This window comes from Heterocephalus glaber, unplaced genomic scaffold, assembly GCF_053883595.1.
Source record: "Heterocephalus glaber isolate CG9 unplaced genomic scaffold, H.glaber_assembly_v1.0 deba00001457, whole genome shotgun sequence".
Classification (NCBI taxonomy): domain Eukaryota; kingdom Metazoa; phylum Chordata; class Mammalia; order Rodentia; family Bathyergidae; genus Heterocephalus; species Heterocephalus glaber.
In genome coordinates this window covers 44,073,383-44,079,214 of record NW_028258305.1, presented here as the reverse complement: position 1 = coordinate 44,079,214, position 5,832 = coordinate 44,073,383, and the positions used below count along the sequence as shown (strand labels likewise).

Below are 5,832 nucleotides of genomic sequence, written 5' to 3'. Positions count from 1 at the left end.
ATTTATTTATAGTAAGTATTCTAGGTATTTTTCTTGCATGATTGTTTTTGCCAAAAATCAAGGTAACTGGAAAATGAGTAAACTTTGAAATGGCAAAACAAAGGTGGTAGCATGGTAAGTGACCAAGTGTGTCACTATTAAGAAACACCCACTTCCTCCCTCCCCCCTCCCTCCCTCAGGACAGCCTCAGGCAAACCCCACTCTGAGCTCACAAATATCCCCTGACCATCAAGGGCTGCAGAAACAACCCCGCTGTACCCGAGATGTGCACCAGGATGAAGACCCAGGAAAACATGCGATCAATCACCATGGCGACATACTTCCAGTCATCCTGAATCTCTTTGGCTTTATTCTGTGCTTTCATGTTCTCGGCAATGTACTTGACACTCTGGATGACCTCTTTGATTTCCAGTGACAGAGCTGAGAGGGACAGCGCTGCATCGACAGACTCAGAACTGGAGCTCCTTGTGAGGCTGGCACTGAAGTTGGAGATCTTCACCCCGCGGTGGTGGCAGTAGTCGCACGTCCCCTCCTGGCAGGGACAGCCTTCCTTGCAGCCCTTGACCTCCACATGGCTGAAGCAGTTCAGGTTCGAGAGCTTGGCGCCATTGAGGGGCCTTGGGTTCGAGGTGTGGTTCTCACCGCCAGCTGGCCTGGTCATTCATGAACATGACCCTGGGCAGCAGGTCCAGGAAGACGGTCTTCACCCACACAGCATCCGGTAGCACACGCTGAGCATAAAGACCATAATGACCATGAACAGTGTGACGAAGATCATGGTGAAGAGCAGGGATGACCAGCGAGGTGGACGGGATGGTCTCAGTGATGAGCAGCAGGAAGGGAGACAGTGAGCGACAGCAGCACGGAGATGCACAGCGTCATCTTCTTGCCGCAGTTGGACGGTGGGTAGAAGATGAGCCCAGTGAGGCAGGAGATGAGCAGATGCGGGATGATGAGGCTGGTGGTATAGAAGAGCAGCTGGCGCTGGTGGTACAGGGAGCAGGTGATGTCCGTGGAGATCTCACAGCAGTTGTGCTTGATAACCTGCTTGTAGCCCCGGGCCTTGATGGTGGCCCACTGGCCTCCCTCCCAGGAGTCCTTGAGGTCCATGGAGGAGCCGATCAGGACCAGGTCGATGTTAGCCTTGTCATAGGACCAGGACCCGACCTTCATGGTGCAGTCTTGGTAATCAAACGGGAAGCAGGTCGCGTCCATCTTTCATGAGCTCTTGAAGATGGCCGGAGGGATCCACGTCACCTCCCCTGCATACTTGAGGAGGGCTTTGGTCCTGTTGTCCACCTGGAAATGCCCAGCAGTGTTGTTATACAGCACAGTGTCCGGCTTCCAGATCTTCACGTCAGGCACGCGCATGAACTCCACTCCCCCGCAGTCAGAGGGATTCCACTTCAGCTTGTAGTCATTCCAGATCTGCTTGAGCCACAGGTTGGTCTCCATAATCTCCTTCACCAGCTGGGACATAGGCACCTCGAACTGAATGATGACCGGGTTGGACATGTTAGTCACGAGCCGGATGATCTCGTTGTAGTCCTCGAGCAGATGCTCAAACAGGCCATGCTCAGCCTCAGAGGCATGGGCCACTGGTGGCAGCAGCAACAACAGGAGCAGTCCGGGCTTCAGCGATGACTGGTGGGCGCCCCTGGCGGGGACACAGGGACTGAGCGGACGGAGCAGACGGAGCAGACCTGCCTGGCCCACCGAGCTCCACCCAGGTCCCAGCGGGGTGAGCCTGGCATCTCCAGTCTCAGGCAACACAGGAAATGGCCTGGTCCCGAAAAGATCACACTGTCCTAGAGCTCTAACCAACACTTATTCTGGAAGCATGAGATGAGGGAGAAAAGATGTTTCATTTCCAGGTGCCCACCCCACCTGCAGCAGATCAAGGCAAAGCTGGTGAGAGGCCATGGAAACCAAAGCTTCTCGGAGGGGCTGACATTTGCACCTGCTCCAGATCCAAGTACATTTCTACAGACAGAGGAAAAAGGAAAAGGTGGGCAAATGAGGGAGCAATGGAGAAATATGAACAGAGGATGAGGTATCAACACATCTCAGAATCCAGAGGAAGAGAAAAAGTCAAGCAGATGAAGGAGGCGAAGCAAAGATGGAACACCCTCTAATACCAGAGTGACACTGTCATAAAACTAAGTCCTGACCCTCTGCAGTCACTCACAAGTACGGCATCCACACTTCTTCCAGTGAGTGTCCCTGAGGAGCTGGCCAGGTCCGTACATGGCTGTGGTGCTTGGGGGAGGGTGTGGGCCAGAAAGGAGGAGCTGAGTCAACGGCACGGGAGCGGAGGGCAGTTGAGATGGAGGGAACGGACGAGGTCAGCAGGGAGAGTGTGCAGAGGGTGGTGGATCTTAATCAGAAGGAACCCATAGGACCCTGACTTACTGGGGGATCAGGAGAGAGTCAGACACCATGCCGGGAAAAAGCTCGAGGACAAGTCTCTCTTGGGCATAACTGGCCCCAGAGCTTCCCCAGTCATGCTCCTCCAACCATTCACTCTGAAAGTGCTGAACGACCACGACAAAACAGTCCGCCTTGGCTGTCCACTCTCCAATGGCCGTAAGGTCTTCCAGGAGCTGGTCCACCTCCATCCTGTGGCTGCTCCCGCAGAAATACTCTTGGAGCTGAACCACACTCCATTCTTTCCTCAGCGTCACCCCTGCCCTCTCCCACCCTGCTTCGTTCATGCTGTTCCATCTGCTACAATGCCATTCTTTTCAGGGGATCTCGCCAGCCAGAGAAGTTAGTGAGGGTACTCCCTGCAGTCTGTCTTATGACTCACCAAATGGGGACAGGCACGGCCAGATGGATAAGCCTTTCCTCCAGTTGCCGTACTTAGATATTGGCCAGCTGATGGCAATAGCCTTGACGTGAAAAAGCACCGATACACACAATCCTGTGGGTATGAGATTACGCGTGACAACCACAGTGATCCATGTGTTTGCCTCAGCCCCTGAACAATGGTTCCCCGGCAGCTATTAAAAATCCCATTGGCTTCTCTCTGGGTCTTCACTGTCTCTCTGGATAGAAGAAGCCTATTTGGCATTTGCTGTAGCTGGTTTGCGGCTCCTCCGGCTATTGCCTGGAGAAATCGGAGCGCTCCTACAGAGCACTTGGAGACCTCCCAAGGTGAGGCCCCATATCAGAATTAATAAAAAGCAAGTATGACAGCATTGCTTTGGGCCCTAACACAGCCTGGGAATCCTCATCAAACAAACACCAGCATGGGAGGAGAGGTCACTGTGGATATTCCAGTGCTAACATTCGAACGTTAATAACTTTACCATGTAGATTAATTTTAAATGTCAGACCACATTGCTGTGTAAAGCTAAGGAGCTCAGGAAACAAGGTACATTTTCAGGCTTCCCGACAACCCCACTATGTTCCATGTCTGACCACTGTCGGGTGGCCAGGGTCGAGGGAGAGGAGGGTGCTTGTTTAATAGTTCCTGCCCCTGCAGTTCAAATCTGGGGACCAAACACAATGAGCCCATCCACCGCCTAATTTTTTAACCAGGAAAATGGCCAAACTCACAGTAATGAGACTGAACCCAGGACCGCGAACTGGGCGAGGTCTGAGACCCTCCCAAAAGGCTGCGTTGCTAGCGAGACCACACAGATGCGTGAGACCTGGTTAGAAGGCCGCAGGAACAGCGTTGGTAAAGGAAACGCTGATGATGCTCAGCTGTAATCCTGCCCTGGGGTCAGGTTGCTGGGGGAAGCTCTGCGTGGGGAGGGACCAGGATAAAAAGGGGCAGCCCTAGCCCAGGAAAAGGCTTGAAAGGAAAGGGGCGCAAGGCCCAGATTGCAGAGAGACAGGCAGGAAGGGACAGATGCTGCACACAAAACCCACCCAGGGCTGCCAAGATCGCAATTAAAAATTCACATGTTTTGGACTGAAATTCTCATATTTTAAGAGAACTTGGGCAAAACCCTCCTCTCATCAATATTAGCATTGCAAAACCAGCAGTCAAGACAGACCCAAATTATCATTCACTTTGCAAACAGGATGAAAATTGTGCGGCCTGGAGTCCAAAATTCTTCCAGGAAAGCAATCATTAGGGTGCACCTGGCAGCCCTTGGCCCCTCCCCAGCCTCCACGAACCAGGAACAATGCACCCGCCCGCTCACCTGGGGGCCCTGGGGGCCAGATCTGGGACTGTCCAGGTGGCCACCAGTCGCCAGGAGCTCTAGGACTCCCTTCCTGTCTAAGAAGCCGCCCTTATACGGATCCATGTGCACTGAGTTCGGAAGGCACTAATACTGGGGTACAAGAAAGCGGAAGGCAAGCGTGCAGTGGACCCTATCCCCTGACCCATTTCCCAGGCCAGGCTCACCTAGATTGGGCCTCCGACCTCTCAGTCATCAGATAGAATGGGAGAAAGGGAACAAGAAAGGGCCAGGAAGGAGAACCACAGGCATCAGAGCCAGAGGAAAGTGAAACTCTCACTAGCAGGACCCGCACAGGGCTTGGCACATGCAGTCAGAGTCTACTGAAGGACCCCTCAAACCTGCAGGGCTCTACCACCAAAACACACCGCAAGTAACGTCCCCACCTCTTCCCTACTGCCACACTCCCCGCTCCAGCCTTGTTTCTCACTGCCTGCCGAGAGCTTCCATTAATACCCATCTCATATGTGGCTGCCATGCGTAACCTCTTGAGTGGCCCCCACTGCAAACAGAATTAACCTCCATCCCCAGCCAGACTCTCTGGGAGCAGGTCCAGGTAGCTACCCCTGGAGGGCCAGTTGGAACTGCAAAGGTGGGAATGCAAGATGCGTGGTGAGGGGAAATCAGCCTACCCAAATAATAAAAATATATTTATGCATGCAAATACAATATTTATTCAAGGAATATAAATACAAATATAAAGCTAAGCTAAGTGGATTCTGAATTCCAGGCAGCATGTTGTAAGGGCTAGCTGGAGTCTTTTACTTATCAGACCAAGGAGGACACAGGCCTTAGCAATGTTTGTGTGCCCAAGGCAAAGAATCAGAGCTGTTGGGAGTGTCAAGATTTAAAGCCAGTACCTGTCTCTCTTGCTGGTTTGTGGGTATGTCAAAGGGTAGCTGAAGAGGCAAGAGAGTGTAGGGCTGCCCAGTGTTGGCTCTAAATGCATACATCAAACCCAGCCTGTCACTTCCCAGTTGTAAAACTCAGTCATATCACTTAATTTCTCTAAGCCTCCTATAAAATTATATAATAACAATACCTATTTCAGGGGTTTGTTGGGAGATTTCAATGAGTTAATCTGCATGAAGCATTTAGTCCACTGTCCCAAGACTCAGTCAATGTTCTTTATTTCTTAGAATTAGAAGATCAATATCGAAAGGAGGAGATCAATATTGAAAGGAGGAAATGCTCACCTGAGGTCACATGGTGAGCTGGGGACAGACGAGGACCACAAGTCTGGGCTCCAGATTCCCCATCTGAGCTCTTTCCCTGTGCTGCAGTGGTTATGACAGAAGCATCACAACAGGAGCCAGAAAATAATAAACCTAATTGGGCCATTAGGACCAGTCACTTCCCTCTGCATTGAGCCTTTGGGAGATGTTATAGGTGATCGATATAATAAATAACATTGCACAACCTGAGGTTCCTCTCAAGAGAGCATCTTGGAAACCAGGAAGAGAAAAAGATCGAGATGACGACAAGAATTCAGATGAAAAGCACAACCTCTGGGCATTACCAAGTTCCTCCCTTGCTTGTCTGGAATCACTCCATGAAAGATACGGGGGACACAGGGATCCCAAAGACCCAGGACAGGTAACCCAGGTGCTTCCGGTTCTATAGTGCAAAGTTTTGC

The 5,832-nt window shown here is 51.6% G+C and overlaps 1 pseudogene; it reads right to left on the bottom strand.

Annotated features, from left to right (window-relative positions):
- Positions 1–208: 208 nt before the first annotated feature.
- LOC101724020 (neuronal acetylcholine receptor subunit alpha-3 pseudogene) lies at positions 209–2,618 on the bottom strand (annotated as a pseudogene).
- Between the last annotated feature and the right edge of the window lie 3,214 nt (positions 2,619–5,832).